Source organism: Tamandua tetradactyla (assembly GCF_023851605.1).
Source record: "Tamandua tetradactyla isolate mTamTet1 chromosome 1 unlocalized genomic scaffold, mTamTet1.pri SUPER_1_unloc_1, whole genome shotgun sequence".
NCBI lineage: Eukaryota > Metazoa > Chordata > Mammalia > Pilosa > Myrmecophagidae > Tamandua > Tamandua tetradactyla.
Window position 1 is genome coordinate 828,563 of NW_027518237.1, and position 22,343 is coordinate 850,905.

Sequence of the window (22,343 nt, forward strand, 5' to 3'; positions counted from 1 at the left end):
TTGAGTTGTGATTTCTTTAACTATACAGGATACCAAACCTTTGTGCAATGTGTGATATAAAATCTCTCTTTATATGCTGTGTCATTACATTTTGACAAAGTCTTTTGAGGTGCAGAAGCATTTTTGATTTTGAGGAGTTTCCATATATCTATTTTTAATTTTGTGCTTGTACTTTGGATTTCATGTTTACCAAGCTACCTACTATTGCTAGGTCTTGAAAATATTTCTGTACATTTTCTTCTAGAAGCTTTGTGGTGCTAGTTCTTATTTTTAAGTATTGGATCCACTTTGGGTTAATTTTTGTGTAGAGTATAAGGTAAGAGTACTCTTTCATTCTTTTGGCTATTTATATCCAATTATCCCATACTCATTTATTGAAAATACTATTTTTTCCTAGTTCAGTAGCTTTTGGGACCTTGTCAAAAATCAGTTGACCATAGACTTGATGGTCTATTTCTGGACGTTCAATTCAATTCCATTGGTCAATACTTCCATCTTTGTGCCAGTACCATGCTGATTTGACCACTGTCGCTTTATAATAAGTCTTCAAGTCAGGAAGTGTTCATCCTCTACTTTCTTTTTCACTTTTAGGATGCCTTCAGCTCTTTGGGGTCTCTTTCCCTTCCAGATGAATTTGGTAACTAGCTTTTCCAAGTCTTCAAAGTAGGTTGTTGCAATTTTGATTTGTACTTCATTGAACCTGCAAATCAATTTTAGCAGAATTGACATCTTAATTATATTCAACCTTCCTATCCATGAGAAGGGAAGATCTTTTCCCTTCTTAGATATTCTTTGATTTCTTTTACAATGTATGTAGTTTTCTATGTACAAGTCTGTCACATCCTTAGTTAATATCATTCCTAGTTACTTGATTTTTTAATTGCTATTTTGAATGGAACTTTTCCTTAACTGACTCTTCAGTTAGGTCATGCTTATGGATTGAAATGTTACTGAATTTTGCTCATTAATTTTATATCCCATCATTTTGCTGAATTTGCTTTATTAGTTCACATAACTTTGTTACAATTTTCTCAGGCTTTTCCAAGTGTAGTATCATGTCACTTGCAAATAATGAAAGTTTTAATTCTTCCTTTCCAATTTAGAAGTCTTATTTTTTTTCCCTGCCTGATTGCTACAGTACAATGTTGAATAATAGTGATTACAGAGGGCATCCTTGTCTTGTTCCTGATCTTAGGGGGGATTGCTTTCAGTCTTTCTCTATTGAGTATGATGCAGGCTATGAGTTTTTCATATTTGCCCTTCATCATATTGAGGAAGTTACATTTGATTCTGCTCCTTTGAAGTGTTTTTATCAGAAAAGAATGTTGAAAAAAATACTTTTCAGCATTGTATTAGCTAGGATTCTCTAGAAAAACAGAATTAGAAGGAAATAGCCATAGATATAAAATTTATAAAATTGTCTCATATAAGCAGGGGAATGTAGAGTCCAAAATCTGTAGGGCAGGCTGTGAAGCTGAAGACTCCAATGAAGGATCTGGGTGAACTTCACAGGAGAGGCTCATCAGCCAATGCAAGAAGAGACATTGTCTCTTCTGAATCTTCCTTAAAAGCCTTCCAGTAATTAGAATAAGCATCACTCATTGCAGAAGACAAGTGCAATCAGCTGTGGATGCAGCCACCATGATCATGATTTAGTTCTATGAGATGTCTTTATAGCAACAGACAGACCAAATCTTGCCCAATTAAGACAAACAGACACCATCACCTGGACAAGTTGACACATGAACCTGATCATGACAAACAACAATCAAGTTGATCATGTAATTTATGTTTTTCAATTTCTTAATGTGGTGTTTTAAATTAATTGATTTTCTTTTCTTGAGCCATTCTGGCATTCCTGATATAAACACCATTCAGTAGTGGTGTAAAATTCTTTTAATGTGTTACTGGATTCACTGCTAATATTCTGTTGAGAATTTTTTCCTCTATGTTCATTAGTGAGATTGGCCTGTAGTTTGATCCTTTCTTACAGGATCAAAATGATATTCTGGTTTGCTAGCTGCCAGATGCAATATACTAGAAATAGAGCAGCTTTTAAAAGGGGTGATTTTTTAAGTTGCAAGTTTGCAGTTATATTCTGTGAAAATGTCCCAATTAAAGCAATATCTACAAAAATATCCAATATAAGGAATCAGGGAATGGTACCTTGGTTCAAGAATGCTGGTGAAGATAAGGGCTCCTCTCTCAACTGGAAAGGTACATGGTGAACATGGTGATGGCCAATAGCTTTATCTCCAGGCCTCTTGTTTCATGAAGCTATCCTGGGAGAATATTCCTTCCTCATTCTTCAAAGGTTTGTGGTTGCATAGGCTCTTGTGCTCATCATTCTCTCATCATTCTGAAACTTTCTCCAAAATGCTTCCTCTTTTAAAATATTCTAGTAAATTAGTCAGGACCCACATGAAATGGGTGTAGTCACATCTCCCTCTATTCCAAGGTAAATACCCACAATTTTTTGTGTTACATCTTCCTGGAGATAATCTAATCAAGTTTTCACCCAGCAATGATGAAAAGGAAAGGACATGGCTTTTCTGGGGTCCACTATAGATTGAAACCTGAACAACTGATACTAGTTTCATAAAATTAGTTAGGTACAGATGTGAAAATAAATTGGGTAGAGGGAAATACTTGTAGTCAATGACAGGGAGGAGTAAATAGGTGCAGTATGTATGAGTTTTTTTTCTTTCTTCTTTTATTTCTTTTATGAGTGATGCAAATGTGTGAGAAATGATCATGGTGATGAATACACAACTATGTGATGATATTATGAGCCACTGATTGCATACCAAGTATGGAATGTTCATATGTTGAGAATGATCATATTGTATGTTGAATTGATTTTATATAATATCAATTTTTAAAAAATAGGTAGTGTTCTACTTCCCTCAATTTTTTGGGAAAGTTTGAACAGGATTGGTGTTAGTTCTTTTGGGAATGTTTAACAAAATTCCCCCTTTGGAGCCAACTAGCCTTGTGTTTTGCTTTGTAGTAAGATTTTTGATGACTGATTGAATCTCTTTACTTGTGATTGGTTTGTTGAGATCTTCTACACTGACTCTGAGTCAGTGTACCTTGTTTGTATGCTTCCAGGAATTTGGCCATTTCATCTAAGCTGTCTAGTTTGTTGACATATAGTCAACAAACTATAGTTCATAGTTTCCTCGTGATTTCTTTCATTTCTTCAGGGTTTGTCATAACACACCCCTTCTCATTTCCGATTTTGTTTATTTGTATCCTGAAGGAGCCAGGGTTAATAGAAAACCTGCATAATTTATTGGGAGCAACTGGCTTCAGAGTGGCATCAGCAGTAAACTGTGGAGACTGTTATCTGCTTAGTTGAAGGACAGTCTGAGAGGGAGATAATGTTTTTTCTTAAACCCCAAGGTCTTGTTAGCTATCTCTTGTATGTAGGGAGTAACATACTGAAAAGTAGACACTCTGTCTTATTATGAAATGTATGCATGTTTTTAGTCACGTAAACCCTGCAGTATATAAGCAGGAACTCGTTAAGAATAAAGTTGTCTGTTGCATTTATTGCTAAGCTTCAGACCCCCTGATCCTGTCTTCTTTCTTTCTTTCTTCTTTCTTTCTTCTTTCTTCTTTTTTTCTTTCTTTCTTTCTTTCTTTCTTTCTTCTTTCTTTTTTCTTTCTTTCTTTCTTCTTTCTTTCTTTCTTCTTCTTTCTTCTTTCTTTTTTTTTCTTTCTCTCTTTCTTTCTCTTTCTTTCTTTTCTTTCTTTTTTTTCCTTTTTCCTTCTTTCCTTTCTTTTCTCCTTCTCTCTTCTCTTCTCTCCTCCTCCTTCCTTCCTTCCTTCTCTTTCTTTCTTCTTTCTTTCTTCTTCTTCTTCCTTCTTCCTTTCTTTCTTTCTTTTCTTTCTTTCTTTCTTCTTTCTTTCTTCTTTCTTCTTTCTTCTTTCTTTCTTTCTTTCTTTCTTTCTTTCTTTCTTTCTTTCTTTCTTTCTTTCTTCTTTCTTTCTTTCTTTCTTTCTTTCTTTCTTTCTTTCTTTCTTTCTTCTTTCTTTCTTTCTTTCATCATTCCTTAATATCGTTCAAGCTCCATTTCATAGGAAGCAACATCCTCTCTCTTTTTCTTTGTCAGTCTTGCTAGTGGCCCATAATTTTATTAATTTTCTCAAAGAAATAACTTTTGTGTTGATTCTTTCTATGTTTTATTGTTCCCCAGTTTTTTATTTCTGTTTAGTCTTTATATTTCTCTCTTTTATTTGCATTGGGGTTAGTTTGCTGTTCTCTCTCTAAATTCCCAGTGACCAGTTAAATCCTCAAGTTCTGTTCTTTTTTATTTTTTGATCTAGACATTAAGGCAATAAATTTTCATCTCAGCACTGTCATTCCCTCCTATGAGTTTTAATATGTTGTATTTTCATCATTTGTTTCCAGATATTTACTGATTTATCTGCCAATTTCTTCCTTGATGCACTGATTATTTAAGAATGTGTTGGTTAATCTCCATATAATTGTGAAAGCTCTGGTTCTTTGGTACTATTTATTTCTAACTGTATTCCATTGTGATCAGAGAATGTTCTTTGGATAATTTCAATCTTATTAAATTTATAGAGACTCAGTTTGTGTCCCAGCATATGATCTATCCTTTAGAATGTCCTTAGAGAAGAATGTGTATCCTGGTGTTTTGGCATATTATTATCTACATATGTCTATTAGATCTAATTCATTTATCTTATTGTTTAGATTCTCTATTTCCTTGTTGATCCTCTGTGTTGTTCTTTCTATAGTGGACAGTGGTGTATTGAAGTCTCCCACTATAACTGTTGATATGTCTATAGCTCCCTTCAGTTTTTCCAATATGTGCCTCACATACTTTGGAACTCCTTGACTGGGAGCATATACATTTATGTTTGTCATTTCTTCTTAGTGAATTGTCCCTTTATTAATATGTAGTGTCCTTGTTTGTCTCTTATGATGTTTTTACATTTAAAGTCTATTTTGTCTGATGTTAGTATAGCTACTCTTTCTTTTGGTTGCAGCTAACATAGAAGATCTGTTTCCATCCTTTCACTTTCAATCTAATTGTGTCCTTGAGTCTAAGATGTGTTTCTTGAAAACAACATATAGATGGATTATGTTTTTTGAAACATTTTGTCAGTCTGTATCTTTTAATTGGTGAGTTTAGTACATTAACATTCAAAGTAATTACTGTAAAAGCAGTTCTGGATTCTACCATCTTGTCCTTTAGTTTTCATTCATCAGATCTATATATTATTTTCCATCTCTCTCTCTCTCTTTTCCTTTAAATTACCTTTACTCAAATTCTTCAATTCTGTGCCCTGCTCCAGACATCCCTCTCCTGTCTTTGTTTATCACCTGGCAGGACTCCCTTTTGTATTTCTTGTAGGGCTTGTTTCTTGTTCACTAGTTTTCTCAATCTTTCTTCATCTTTGAAGATTTTAATCTCTCCCTCAATTGTCAGGGATAACTTGGCTGGATGAAGAATTCTTAGTTGAAAACCTTTCTCATTCAGGATCTTAAAAATATCATACCACTGCCTTCTTGCTTCCATGAGGCCTGTTGAGTAGTCTGTATGTGTTTTCCCTTGTATGTAATAGATTGCTCTTCTTATGCTGCTTTCAGAACTTTCTGTTTCTCTTCAACACTGACAGTCTGATTAGCATGTGCCTTAGAGGCGGCTTGTTCAAATTTGTTCTATTTGGAGTTCGCTGTGCCTATTTGATGTGCATATTCATGTGTTTTATAAGGTTTGGGAAGTTTTCACCAATTATATCTTCAACTAACTTTCATTTTTGTGCCTCTTGTTGTTCATCATTCCCTATGAACTTGCTGCATTTTTTCCATCTTTCTGGCCATTTGTTTTTTGTGTGCTCTAATTCTATTGTTCTATCTTCTAACTCACTTATTCTTCCTCCTGTTTCTTCGAATCTGCTATCATATGTCTCCAATATATTTTTTATTTGGTCTACTGTATCTTCTTTCATTTCCATGAGATCTGCTATTTTTCTATTTGTCTCCCAAATTCTTCTTTATGCTCTTCTAGTGTCTTCCTGATATCCTTTATTTCCTTATAAATACCCTTGAATATTTTTCCATATTCTCTGTCCCTATGAATTTTGATTTGGTCATTTGGTTGGGCCATTTCTGCTTAGATCTTCATGTTTTTGTGATTTCTCTGTGTCAGGGCATTTGATTATCTTGATGTGGTTGTAATGGAAGTTGGTTTCCTTCACTCTTCTAAAGTTTTGTACTTACTTAGTTTTTGCTAAATGACTCCTTTTGTATTTTATTGGTTACTGTCTGCCAAATCAAGGTCCAAATCTCATGCAGAGGATACAGTTAACTTAAGGGTCTAGGTAGACTGGAGTGCACAGGTACTGCAGTGGCAGAATAGCTGCCGACCACACAGGAGACCCAAGCTGAACTCTTAGCCTATGCACACACACTCAAAAGATCAAGAAAAGAAAAAAAGAGTAATAATAATAAAACAAAATAACAATATAATAAAAATATGAAACACAGAAAGAAGGACCACAGCAAAATACATCTCATCAATAGTAGGCACCAGAATCAAAAGGATACACCTCAGGACATACTGGGAGTGAAGTCAGGTTGGTGTCACCAGAGGAAGAGAAAATTTAAGAGATCAGTTATAATGGTAATAATAAAAATGAATGAAATGTAATAATAAAGATAATGCGTGGAGTAAAAAATAGAAAATAGGTAAAAATGCAATATAAAATATCTATTAAAATTTTAAAAAATAATGAAGATTATATTACTAATAAAATGTATAGAAAGAACATGTTTTAAAAGGGAGAGACAAAAAGAATATTAAGAAAAAATAAAATAAATAAATAAAAATAAAAATAAAGGTCTAGGAAGATAGTATTTAGCTTGCTTGCATTTACCTCTTCTTCTCATCAGGTGGTGACCATGAGGCTCTTCCTCCTTCAAGCTCTTTCTTACCTATCTGGTGCAGCCAGCTTGCACTTACTGCATTTGGCCAGCAGATAACATGGCTGAGTCTCCTCCTCCCTCAGCCCTGCTCAGAAGGGGGTCTGCTTCAACAGGGGGGCTGCTCCACTAGGGGCACCTGTCAGTGGCTCTCTGCCAGACGATCTTGGGAGCCAACCAGTATGTGACAGATCAGCTGATCAGCTGATCCACAGTATTGATGGACCTCCCAGACACCACAACTGTGGGTGTCATTTACTGAACCCCACTGGGTGATCACCCCCCCCGCCAAGGCCTGCCCTGTGGTGGATCTCTACCTCACTTTTGAAGAACAATTTGCCTGGGTACAGAATTCTTGGCTGGAAGTCTTTCTCTTTCAGGATCTTAAATATATTGTACCCCTACCTTCTTGCCTGTATAGTACCAGTTGAGTATTCTGAACTCAGTCTTATGTGGTCACCCTTGTAGGTAATAGATTGTTTTTCTCTTGCCACTTTCAGGATTTTCTGCTTCTCTTCAACATTTGACAGATTGATTAGCATGTGTCTTGGGAAGGGCCTATTTGGAGTTATTCTGTTTGGAGTTTGTTGAGCTTCTTTAACTTTCATATTTATGTCCTTTTTAATGGTTTGGGAGTCCCTCCCCCCCGTTATATCCTCATTTGATCTTCCTAACCCTTTACTCTTCTCTTATTCTGGAAAACTAATGATTCTTATATCTGTGCACTTTGTTTTGTCCATAATTTTCCTGAGATCTAATTAAAAATTTTCCCTCTTTTTTGCCATTTATTGTTTTGAGTGTTTAAAGTCAGTTGCCCTGTCCTCTAGTTTGCTTTTTCTTTCTTCTACCTCTTCAAATTTGTTATGTGTGTCTCTATTATGTTTTTTATTTGGTCCATAGCATCTTTAATCTCTGTGATATCTGCCATTTTTTCTCTTTATTCATTCAAATTCTTCTTTATGCTATTCTAGTGTCTTCTTGATCTCCTTCATGTCATTAATCATCCCATTTATTCTATTTAGTAGAGTTATATGAAAATCTTTGATTAGTTGTTCCAATGTCTGTGTCTTCTCCAGTATTTTAATTTGGTCACTAAGCTGGACTATATCTATCTGCATCATGATATGCTCAGTGATCTGCTGTCTTCACAGACTGTAAATATCTAGATTGTTTTACTTTGGAAGATGTCTTCCTTCAGTAGTCTAAAGCCTTGTATTTGTTGGATGGCTGTGGAGCAGGATGCAGGGTGTGAGGTGAGCAGAACAGTGTGGTGATGAATAGTAGCACAGGTAAATGTGCAAGTTGGGGATACTATGCTGGTGCCTGTAAGCATAGACACCAAGCAGTGGGGAGAATGTGGTTGTGTAGGTGCACAGATCTGTGGGGCAGGGCCCTGGTGTGTGTTGATCTAGGGTATGTGGCCCATTTTGTGCATTTTCAGATCTCAGCACAGCCAGTTTATATTGTTATTGCATGAGCTGAGGTAGATGAGGCCTAGTTATGCAACTCAGTGCTTTCCCATAGCTAGGGGGCACATCTGGGGGCTGTGCACATGCACACAACTGAAGGGCCATAAACTGATGTGTATGTGCACAGAGCTCATTTGGGGTGGAGTGTGGTTACATGGCAGTATGGGCTGTGGATGGGTGTAGACTGGGTATAGGGGTAAGTGTCCACAGACTTTATGCACTGGCAATCACCCACAGGGGGCAGGGAGAGGGAGGTAGGGCTTAGGATGGAAGGGAAAGCTGCACTTTTGCAGAATATGTGGGCTGGGACAGGTGTGAATGTGCTTAGGGTGCTGGTGTGGGATGGGTATGAATGCAGGGGTGTGGGTGGGATAGAGGCACTTTGAGCATGAGGAAGGGGTTGGCTGCTGGGGTTCAGGTGCCTGTTGTGTGGGGTGGGTCACAGGTCACAGGACTGCACTGGTGAGAGTAGCATGCTCAAGGAATGAGGCTTGGCTTACTTCCTAATTCCTCTCTCCCCATCTGTGCACTCTTGAGGGCTCCAGGCTTCCAGGTAGGCTGTATGTACCAGCCAGATGGACTCCAGTTCTCTGCTTAATTGTCTCTGGTTCTCTGCTTCCTCTATATGCCCTTGAAGTAGCCTTTATTCTTCTTGTTGAGTGTAAGGAAAGGACCACCTTCTCCTTCTCATCTCTTTGAATATTTACTTAGAAAGCCAAAGCTGCAAATAATATAACTTTCATTGCCCTTTTGAAATGCATGCATATTTGAAATGTGTGTAAAAGTTTAAATATGTCTCATCATTTTTTCCATGCAAAGTCTACACAAGAACAGAAGCCATTACTTCAAAATATAATCTAAGAAAATTTCTACCAGTTTCCTGATAAGAGATAAACATAACATCTGGTAGTCAGTATTGAGGGGTGGGTTATTTTTTATTCCAAATTGTAAACCTACTTGTGGTCTTGAAGATATGAGAAATAAATTGTGAATGAGTATGAAATATGTTGTAACTCCTTAGCCCCATACAAATGGCAAGATTTCTATCTGTCTTTGAATGTCTTTGTGGATTACTTGTAATTCATCACATTCTACTTTAATGATTATTCAATGATAACATTGTCTTTCTTTCTCTTTTAATTTTGAAGATAATTTTTTGGGGGGTTGGACATGATAATTTACACTTTTCCAACAGTTACTGGGCCTAAATAAAAATATATCTTGAATTAAAGACATTGCAATACTGGTTCGAAGCCCAGAGATGAAATTCAGAGATACTCACAGAGAAGCAGAGAGAACTCAGAGGAAACAGCTCTAGAGAAATTCAGAGGATCTGTGAGACTCAGAGAGAAATCCACTGAAGTCAGAAGCTGAAAACAATGAAACCTGGGAGAGAGAGACCAGCAGACACCAGTCATGTGCTTTCCTACATGACTGAAGTATCCTGGATTCCACAAGCCTTTCTTTGGAGAAGGTGTCATTCTGTTGATTCCTTAACTTTGATGTTTTTATGGCCTTAGAACCATAAATTTGTGAGTTATTAAATCCCTGTCATAAAAAAATTTTTTTTGGTACATTGCATTCTGGCAGCTTTAGCATACTGAAGCAATTACTTCCCTCTAAGCAAGTGAAAGTTATATCTCCTCCCATTCCCAACCGTAATTAATGGCTCCTTTAGGCAGCCAGGAATTAATTCTTGAAACCCCTTTTTGGTACCACAGAAACCCACTGGAAATCTGTTATTCATTCTGCACTGAACATTGTTGTCTTCCTTCATCTCCTCCCCAATCCAAGTCACAAATAAGTCCAGTTCATATTCATTTTCCTTCATCATCTGTTTAAATATTAGCCCCTCTTAATTCCTCCCTTTTATGAACACTCACCTACTTTAGCTTTTTCCTTTTCTGCTAAAGTTCTCTTGAACAGAACACTATTTTATCTTCAAGCAAGACCTGTATTTTGTCATTATATGTTTATTTATTTGACTTCCATCCCCTCTGTGGGACTAATTGCAGAAAAATAGACCCCAACATCTTAAAATATGGAAGGTTCCTCTCTGAAAATTATTTATGAATTAAATCCTGGTGGAATTCCTTCTCAACAATAATGGAACTTACCCTCAGATAGCCTGTAACTGATTATCTGCAGTGAGACACAATTGATTTCAGATTAAGATTAATTTAAAAAATAAAGGAGGTCCATCTCTCCTGAGAAAAATTCCTTCCAGTACTCACCTGAACTCATGGAGATGGAAATCCAGGGCACACTGAGTTTGAGTATGCTATTACCACATTCTAAAGCTCAAAGATTATTTCTTGCTCTAGAAAAATGAGTTTTGTTAGTGTCTTTTTATGTGGTTCATAACTTCATCAGCCATGTATGAAACATTACACCCTCTTTAACTTGAAATCCAAGGAAGAAAGATCTAATCTACAAATAACTACTGTACATCTTTCCCTTTAATTGTGTAAATAATATATAAATATGCAGATGATGAAAATAGATTATAAATTTCTTTCTTTGCCCAGAGATCTCAATGTTTTGTGGGTTCTGACTTTTGATTAATATTGTTCAGAACCTTCAGAAAAAGAATCATCCCTGCTGAACACTTATAAAACTACCATCATTCTCTCATATTTGAGTCCTCAATGCTACTCTTTATAAGTATAAATAGTTAGGCTTCCAATATGTATTTAATGGAAAGCTATTTTTTCATACATCAAGTATAAACATACCTTACCACCAAGGAATAAATATACCATAGAACACAGTTCTCTTCTATTTAGACTTATTTGATGTCTTAAAACTATAAAATCGAAAGGTGTATGGAACTTCCGGAGAAGATGGCGGCTTAGTAAGATGCGCGGATCTTAGTTCTTCCTCCAGAACAGCTACTACGGGAGTAGAAATGATACAGAACAGCTCCTGGAGCCACAACAGAGATCAAAAAGACAGCATACCGCATTCTGGAATGGCTGACTGGCTGAGAGAACCCGCTCCGGTGAGATCGCCGAGGGGTGCGGGCTTCCACGGGCCAGGGCGGAAAGCGGCTGGAATCCCTCCCTTCCTCCTTCCCGGGACAGCTGGGACAATTGGACAGGCAGTCCTCTCACGCCGCAGCGGCTGACGCCCCCCCCACGCATGGCCCCCCAGACCAACTGGAAGAAATGGATCGGAGATCCCCAGGCTGCGGAGAATGGTGACCGGGGTCCCTTCCAAACACGTGACTTCCCAGCCCAGCAGGGAATGGTGCACTCTCCTGGGCCATGGTGGTTGGCGCCCTCCCACCACGCTTGGCACCACGGGCCATCTGGGAGATTTGGACGGGCACTCTTCCGGGCTGCGGCGGCCAGCGACCCTCCCTGCGTTCGGAACCCCGGGCCAGCTGGCACTCTTCCAAGCCACTTCGGCTGGTGAACCTCCCCCAGGGCGAGAGTTTTCCAAAGTTAAAGGACCCACAGCACCTTTTACTGGTGGGACCCATAGACAAACGTGTGCCACGAGCGCCACCTACTGGGCAGGATAAGAAAAACAGAACACAGAGATTTCACAGAAAAATCTTTCAACCTGTTGGGTCCAACACCCAGGGAATTCTGACTAAATGCCCAGACGCCAGTAGAATATACTGGATCACACTCAGAAAATTGAAAATACAGCCCAGTCAAAAGAACAAACAAATAGTTCAAATGAGATACAGGAGCTGAGACAACTAATTCTGAATATACGAACAGAAATGGAGAACCTCTTCAAAAGCCAAATCAAAAAATTGAGGGAGGACATGAAGAAGGAAAGGGATGAGCAAAATGAAGAAATGGAAAGTCTGAAAAAACAAATCACAGAACTTATGGAAGTGAAGGATAAAGTAGAAAAGATGGAAAAAAACAATGGATACCTACAATGATAGATTTAAAGACACAGAAGATAGAATTAGTGATTTGGAGGATGGAACGTCTGAATTCCAAAAAGAAACAGACTATAGGGAAAAGAATGGAAAAATTTGAACAAGGGATCAGGGAACTGAAAGACAACTTGAACCGCACAAATATGCGTGTTGTGGGTGTCCCAGAAGGAGAAGAGAAAGGAAAAGGAGGAGAAAAACTAATGGAAGAAATTATCACTGAAAATTTCCCAACTCTTATGAAAGACCTAAAATTACAGATCCAAGAAGTGCAGTGCACCCCAAAGAGAATAGACCCAAATAGGCGTTCTCCAAGACACTTACTAGTTAGAATGTCAGAGGTCAAAGAGAAAAAGAGGATCTTGAAAGCAGCAAGAGAAAAACAATCCATCACATACAAGGGAAACCCAATAAGACTATGTGTAGATTTCTCAGCAGAAACCATGGAAGCTAGAAGACAGTGGGATGATATATTTAAAATACTAAAAGAGAAAAACTGCCAACCAAGACACCTGTATCCAGCAAAATTGTCCTTCAAAAATGAGGGAGAAATTAAAACATTCTCAGACAAAAAGTCACTGAGAGAATTTGTGACCAAGAGACCAGCTCTGCAAGAAATACTAAAGGGAGCACTAGAGTCAGATATGAAAAGACAGAAGAGAGAGATATGGAGAAGAGTGTAGAAAGAAGGAAAGTCAGATATGATATATATAATACAAAAGGCAAAATGGTAGAGGAAACTATTATCCAAACAGTAATAACACTAAATGTTAATGGACTGAATTCCCCAAACAAAAGACATAGACTGGCAGAATGGATTAAAAAACAGGATCCTTCTATATACTGTCTACAGGAAACATATCTTAGACCCAAAGATAAACATAGGTTGAAAGTGAAAGGTTGGGAAAAGACATTTCATGCAAGTAACAACCAGAAAAGAGCAGGAGTAGCTATACTAATATCCAACAAATTAGACTTCAAATGTAAAACAGTTAAAGAGACAAAGAAGGACACCCTCTACTAATAAAAGGAACAATTAAACAAGAAGATATAACAATCATAAATATTTATGCACCGAACCAGAATGCCCCAAAATACGTGAGGAATACACTGCAAACACTGAAAAGGGAAATAGACACATATACCATAATAGTTGGAGACTTCAATTCACCACTCTCATCAATGGACAGAACATCTAGACAGAGGATCAATAAAGAAATAGAGAATCTGAATATTACTATAAATGAGCTAGACTTAACAGACATTTATAGGACATTACATCCCACAACAGCAGGATACACGCTTTTCTCAAGTGCTCATGGATGATTCTCAAAGATAGACCATATACTGGGTCACAAAGCAAGTCTCAACAAATTTAAAAAGATTGAAATCATACACAACACTTTCTCGGATCATAAAGGAATGAAGTTGGAAATCAATAATAGGTGGATTGCCAGAAAATTCAGAAAAACGTGGAGGCTCAACAACACACTCCTAAACAACGAGTGGGTCAAAGAATAAATTGCAAGAGAAATTAGCAAATACCTCGAGGTGAATGAAAATGAAAACACAACATATCAAAACTTATGGGACACAGCAAATGCAGTGCTAAGAGGGAAATTTATTGCCCTAAATGCCTTTATCAGAAAAGAAGAAAAGGCAAAAATTCAGGAATTAACTGTCCATTTGGAAGAACTGGAGAAAGAACAGCAAACTAATCCCAAAGCAAGCAAAAGGAAAGAAATAACAAAGATTAGAGCAGAAATAAATGAAATTGAAAAGATGAAAACAATAGAGAAAATCAATAAGACCAGAAGTTGGTTCTATGAGAAAATCAATAAGATTGATGGGCCCTTAGCAAGATTGACAAAAAGAAGAAGAGAGGATACAAACAAATAAGATCAGAAATGGAAGAGGAGACATAACTACTGACCTCACAGAAATAAAGGAGGTAATAACAGGATACTATGAACAACTTTACGCTAATAAATACAACAATTTAGATGAAATGGACGGGTTCCTGGAAAGACATGAACAACCAACTTTGACTCAAGAAGAAATAGATGACCTCAACAAACCAATCACAAGTAAAGAAATTGAATCAGTCATTCAAAAGCTTCCTAAAAAGAAAAGTCCAGGACCAGACGGCTTCACATCTGAATTCTATCAAACATTCCAGAAAGAATTAGTACAAACACTCCTCAAACTCTTCAAAAAAATCGAAGTAGAGGGAAAACTACCTAATTCATTCTATGAATCCAACATCACCCTCATACCAAAACCAGGCAAAGATATTACAAAAAAAGAAAACTACAGACCAATCTCTCTAATGAACATACATGCAAAAATCCTCAATACAATTCTAGCAAATCATATCCAACAACACATAAAAAGAATTATACATCATGACCAAGTAGGAGTCATCCCAGGTATGCAAGGAGGGTTCAACATAAGAAAATCAATTAATGTAATGCACCATATCAACAAATCAAAGCAGAAAAATCACATGATCATCTCAATTGATGCAGAGAAGGCATTTGACAAGATTCAGCATCCTTTCCTGTTGAAAACACTTCAAAAGATAGGAATACAAGGGAACTTCCTTAAAATGATAGAGGGAATAAATGAAAAACCCACAGCTAATATCATCCTCAATGGGGAAAAATTGAAAACTTTCCCCTAAGATCAGGAACAAGACAAGGATGTCCATTATCACCACTATTATTCAACATTGTGTTGGAGATTCTAGCCAGAGCAGTTAGACAAGAAAAAGAAATACAAGGCATCAAAATTGGAAAGGAAGAAGTAAAACTATCACTGTTTGCAGACGATATGATACTATATGTCGAAAACCCGTAAAAATCCACAACAAAACTACTAGAGCTAATAAATGAGTACAGCAAAGTAGCAGGTTACAAGATCAACATTCAAAAATCTGTATCATTCCTATACACTAGTATTGAACAAGCTGAGGGGGAAATCAATAAATGAATCCCATTTACAATTGCAACTAAAAAATAAAATACCTAGGAATAAATTTAACTAAAGAGACAAAAAACCTATATAAAGAAAACTACAAAAAACTGCTAGATGAAATCACAGAAGACCTAAATAGATGGAAGGGCATACCGTGTTCATGGATTGGAAGACTAAATATAGTTAAGATGTCAATCCTACCTAAATTGATTTACAGATTCAATGCAATACCAATCAAAATCCCAACAACTTGTTTTTCAGAAATAGAAAAACCAATAAGCAAATTTATCTGGAAGGGCAGGGTACCCCGAATTGCTAAAAACATCTTGAGGAAAAAAACGAAACTGGAGGTCTCACGCTGCCTGACTTTAAGGCATATTATGAAACCACAGTGGTCAAAACAGCATGGTATTGGCATAAAGATAGATATAATGACCAATGGAATCGAATAGAGTGCTCAGATGTAGACCCTCTCATCTATGGACATTTGATCTTTGATAAGGCGGTCAAGCCAACTCACCTGGGACAGAACAGTCTCTTCAATAAATGGTGCCTAGAGAACCGGATATCCATATGCAAAAGAATGAAAGAAGACCCGTATCTCACACCCTATACAAAAGTTAACTCAAAATGGATCAAAGATCTAAACATTAGGTCTAAGACCATAAAACAGTTAGAGGAAAATGTAGGGAGATATCTTATGAAACTTACAATTGGATGTGGTTTTATGGACCTTACACCTAAAGCAAGAGCACTGAAGAAGGAAATAAATAAATGGGAGTTCCTCAAAATTAAACACTTCTGTGCATCAAAGAACTTCATCAAGAAAGTAGAAAGACAGCCTACACAATGGGAGACAATATTTGGAAATGACATATCAGATAAAGGTCTTGTATCCAGAATTTATAAAGAGATTGTCCAACTCAACAACAAAAAGACAGCCAACCCAGTTACAAAATGGGGAAAAGACTTGAACAGAAACCTCTCAGAAGAGAAAATACAAATGGCTAAAAGGCACATGAAGAGATGCTCAATGTCCCTGGCCATTAGAGAAATGCAAATCAAAACCACAATGAGATATCATCTCACACCCACCAGAATGGCCATTATCACAAAACAGAAAATGACAAGTGCTGGAGAGGATGCAGAGAAAGAGGCACACTTATCCACTGTTGGTGGGAATGTCAAATGGTGCAACCACTGTGGAAGGCAGTTTGGCGGTTCCTCAAAAAGCTGAATACAGAATTGCCATATGACCCAGCAATACCATTGCTGGGTATCTACTCAAAGGACTTAAGGGCAAAGACACAAACGGACATTTGCACACCAATGTTTATAGCAGCGTTATTTACAATTGCAGAGATGGAAACAGCCAAAATGTCCATCAACAGACGAGTGGCTAAACAAACTGTGGTATATACATACGATGGAATATTATGCAGCTTTATGACAGGATAAACTTATGAAGCATGTAATAACATGGATGGACGTAGAGAACATTATGCTGAGTGAGTCTAGCCAAAAACTAAAGGACAAATACTGTATGGTCTCACTGATGTGAACCAACATTCGAGAATAAACTTGGAATATGTCATTGGTAACAGAGTCCAGCAGAATTTAGAAACAGGGTAAGATAATGGGTGATTGGAGCTGAAGGGATACAGACTGTGCAACAGGACTAGATACAAAAACTCAAAAATGGACAGCACAATGATACCTAATTGTAAAGTAATCACGTTAAAACACTGAATGAAGCTGCATCTGAGCTATACGTTTTTTTTGTCTGTCTTTTTTTGTACTGTTATTATTATTTTTATTTTTTTCTCTATATTAACATTCTATATCTTTTTCTGTTGTTTTGCTAGTTCTTCTAAATCGATGCAAATGTACTAAGAAATGATGATCATGCATCTATGTGATGATATTAAGAATTACTGATTGCATATGTAGAATGGAATGATTTCTAAATGTTGGGTTAATTTCTTTTTTTCTTTAATAAAAAAAGCTATAAAATCTTATAAGCCTCAAATATTAGGCATTCATTACTGCTGTGACTAATTATGATGACTTCAACTTTTTTGATGGGGGCATGAGTAGGATCCAGGAATAGAGCCTGGATCCCCAGCATGGCAGGTGAGAATTTTGCCACTAAGCCACCATAGCCCACCCATTTCAACTATTTTTTAAAATAAAATTAAAGGTTTAAAAGTCCTAGGAGCTCTCATGAAGAAAACAGAGATAAATTTGCAAAAAAAAAAAAAAACCAAGCAGTAAAATTTAAATTTAGTGTAGAGGCATTCATTTCCAAAGTAAATATTGTCTTTTACTCTTTAAATAGCTTTCTGAAATTTTTTTTAAAATGTTTTTATTAATTTAGTAATGAGAATTTTGAGTAATGAACCTTGATTTTAGGATTCCTTATATGTTCCACTGTCTTACATTTAAAAGTAAATATGTCTTCATATTCAATTGTAAGGCTGCTTAAAATTTGTTTCTCAGAAGCCATCCAGCATTGAAGCTGTGGCAGGCACTTTACTAGTGGCTTGGGATGCCATTGTGAGAAAAATATGTGTCTTTCCATTCTTGACTTTAATATCAAAATGCCCAAACACTTGTTTTATTGCACATTCATTTTAGTTTGTGAGCTCCTGGATTGCAATATACCAGAAATGGAACAGTTTTTATGAATGAGATTTAATAAGTTAAAGTTTACAGTTCTAAGCCTGTAAAAATGTCCAAAGTAAGGCATTCAAGGAAAGATACCTTAATTAAAGAAAGGCCAATGGATCAGGAACACCTATGTCAGCTGTGTAGTTACATGGTGGGCATCTGCTTGTCCCTTGCTCCTGGGCTCTGTGGTTTTCAGACTGTGTTCTGTTTCAGGCTTCCTTAACATATCATGTTGATGTCTGCTGGGCTTCAAGAATCTCCAAATGTCAACATCTCTGTTCTCTGAGAATTGGGTGTTACATCTTCATGGAGATAATCTAATACAAAGTTTCCAATCTATAGTATTGAATCAGTATGGAAATAAAGGGCTGTCTGCACAAATTTGGTTCAGGATTAAAACATGACTTTTCTGGGGTACATAATATTCTCAAGCCAGCACAGCATTGTATTAGCATTTAGACATAAACTACAGAGAGTTAGCAGAGAGCTAAACTTTGACAAAGAACTATGATTTTCTCTGAAGGCTTGTTTTAGAGAGGATTTACTTCCCAGCTCATTCAACTGGCATTTCGCTGCATTTACTTCCTCTTAAACTAAACGATGGATTGAAGACCTTTGTCTATGATTGTTGGCTGGAACCTAGGCTCTCCCACATGGAGGTTTGCTTCTTCCAAGCTTGCAATTTGAGAAGAAAGTAGAGTCTTCTAGCAAGTTGGTAGCCACAGTCTTTTATGACATTTTATAATTTTATGAAATTATTAACTATTCCTTTGGGATATTCTCTTCTATTCACCAAGGTCCAGTCTTCAACCTAAGGGAAGGGTTTACACTAGGGTATGTATTCCAGGTGTCAGTGGCCATTAAGGGAGCCCTTCTATAAGTCTGCCTGACATCTTCCCTTTCAACAAATTCTGGTTTGCATGCAGTCAGCCAGCAACCAGATTTCCTGCAGACTGCTTGCTGGATAAAATATCAGTTTTTGGCTCTTGTCTCTCTTGTCTTTAGTTTCATAGTCCTTTAGTTTATCCAAAATTTCATTCATTCCATAAGAATTTTTTGAAACCATATGAAGTGACTTGTACTAACCTAAGGGCAAAATAGTTAAAAATAATCAATATGTGATCCTGTGACCTTTGGTCTTCTGAGAAGCAGTGCAGATCTACTACCTGCAATAAGTGACACTCTGGAGTCTTGGAAGATTTTGAGTTCTCATAAAATTCCCATCTGAATAGGTCAGAAAAATTACATTATTGGCTCCATGCATTTCGGACAAATTTTTAACTATTTTTTTGTAGTCAAAATTTAACATATTATTCCTTCAGTTTAGTTTCTTTCTACAGTGATGTAGAAACTCTTACACTGGAATAATTGGGAGGATGAGAATATTGGATGATATCTCCTCTGAGAACAGTATTTTGATGTTTTAGTTTTGTTCACTGCAGGATGGAAAGGGTGAAAATGGAGAGAATTTCCTCAGCCAAATGCTTCTGTAACCTTGACTCCTTTTCAAAACTCCAAGTCATCATGACAGTCTGTTCTCCTCACTTTGTGAGCATAAATATATAATATATAATTATGTTTCCCTCTAGAGGTGTTGCTTAGTTAAAAATTATTGCATATATATGAGGTCATAAAAATTAGAAATTGACAGAATAAGGAACACACAGATAAATTTAAAGCAAAACCAAGGTCACCAGTTCAATATGGTGAAAAGAGCACAGCACCCCTTCCTTTAGCACTTTATCTATTATTCAAAGTGCTCTTCTTCTGTGTCCAGTCCCTATGCAATTCCTTTGGTCAAAATTATGGGTTTGGTAAGGACAAGCCAATGTCTTGTCAACTGATATGTTCATACTGAGATACAAGTATAAAAATTCGTGTAAGAAGAAAAAAGAGTGTCCGTTGAATATTTCATATACCAGACATCTTAATATGCACAAAGAAGAATATCTCATTTTTCAGTCTATTCCTCAAATGGAGGTACCTGACCTCCCAACCACCCATCAATCCTGCTAGGTGCCTAGATGGGTAAAATCAAGGCCTGCTTTCTTGTAGCTTTGGACAGCATCCATTAAGATCCTCAAGGTTTTGGGGGTCTGATTAACATTCAAGCAATCCCCCACTACCTCCCTATCAGATGCTCCAATATTTCTGAGATGAAGCATACTTTCCTTCACTAAAGATGCAGCCAAAAAGGCAGTTTCAAAGTCAAATATTCACAACTAAGGGGAAACTTGAAGAAGGTTTTCATGCCTTTCATTATGCCCAAGGCACACATAAACACACAATCTGAGCAGAAGCAGTTTGTCTCTTACTTAAACACAGCTTCATGTCAGACATATCACTGTCCCTTCTAAGAAATACTGCCACCTTGCAGCCCCTTCCCCTTCACACACCCCACATTCATGATTCACTCATGAGCAACCACTGAGGTAAAGGGGGCACTGAGGGTCGGAGGAAGCCCATATTCCCTTTAGGGAAGGATATAACATTCAGTCCCTTTTTTTCCTACCCTATTCTTCAGATTTCATAGGACTGGGGCCTCAAAATAAGTCCAGTCTCAGGGTGTGAAAAGTGACAGAGATGACCTTGTAAAACAAAAATGGAGGACCAATTCCCACTTTATGTATCATTACCAAAGCTGTTATGTATAATGAACCACAATCAGTCCTTTACATGAAGTAACTCCATTTATCTTCTTAGACCTTGTCTTTGTTTCATGGGTAGCTGGGAAAAAGCAGGACCCCTTGATAAAACACTTAACTCCTTTCCCCCTTTCCTTCTTTCCAGAGGCTCCTCTTGGTGGGTCATAGTGCCTGAGGGTGGAGTCTCAATAAATGTGTAATGAGCTTTGGTGTTAAATGAGTTACTGGCATTCCATACAGAGAGACAGCAACACATGCATGGGTATTCTGTATTACAGGAGATGTTTAATCAATATAACTTGTGCAAGCTCTTCTGGTGAGTGAGGTACAGCTATAAAATGTGGATCCAGGATCTGACTACAAGGTCTGAACTCTTAACTCCTTAACTGCTCTGGAGTCTATGTGCCTCAGAAAATACTAGAGGTTTCTGACTTAGAGGATACTGTCTGGAGATTAAAATGTGATGTTAACTCCATGATAAAATTGTGGGATGAAATGTAAATTAAGCAGTAACAACACAATGGAGAGAAAGACCCATCAGTAGCACCCAACTTCTGGGGATCCTAACACTAACCACAAATCTCACAAGTAAACAACTAGAGAATGTGGAATGAGGGTGCTCACTGAGTGATTCCTTCTCCCTGCTTAGGGGGGACACCAGAAGTCCAGCATGTCAGAATTTAGTAACAAGAGTTAAAACTCAGAAATAAATGTGACAACTCTAAGACAGTGCAACCTAAGAACCTTTTCAATAAACCTTATTGAATATTCCAAACTCATTAATCATCAATTCCCCAATTTATGCCCATTTTTAACCTCCTGATAATCTATACTCTCAAATTTAGTTCTCAGAGCTTGCTCATTATAGTAAATTTATATTAGTGAGATCATATAACATTTGACTCTTTTCTTGAATATTTTGCTCAACATAATATCTTCAAGTTTCACTGAGGCATAACTTCATCCCTTTCTGCAGCTGCACAATATTCATCATATCTCTATCTCTATCTCTATCTGTACCTATATCTATGTCTATGTCATGTCCATATATCTATATATCACAATTCATCAGTTGATGTATACTTGGGCTACCTCCATCTATTGGCAATTGTGAATAATGTCACAATAAACATTAGTGTGCAAATGTCTATTCATTTCCCTGATTTCAGTTCTTTGGAGTACAAACATTGTACCTGGATTGAAGGATACTATGACAACACTGAGCCGACACTAGCTACTGGGAGGGGGTCAATCTGTAGTTTTCAGTGCAGAATTGAGATAATCAAAGGGCCTAAATGTCACTCAGTCCATTTTCTGACTCCAGAGGAAGGTAAGTATTTGTAGGTCTTTGATTTCATGCATACTCAGCTGTTTCAGGTAGAGCCCTGTGCCTTGATGCATCACTTTTTAGGATCAGGTTGCCATGAGCTGAGTGTGGGAAGCTGCTTGATCCATGGCATGAACAGTTTGGGATGCACTCCAGATTTAATTGAGAGTCAGTAAGAGGTGTCTCAACCCAGCTATGGATATATACATTGCATTCCTGAGGAAACCCAGTAGCCAAACTTCCACAATCACTGACAAAATGGCATTATTGATTCCATGATGCTGGAGATAGGCTCATCCCTGTGAGTCATCTCCCATGCCAACTAGGGAGACTTTCATCCATGGATGTCATGTCTCACATAGAGTGAGGGCAGTGATTTCACTTGCAGAGTTGGGCT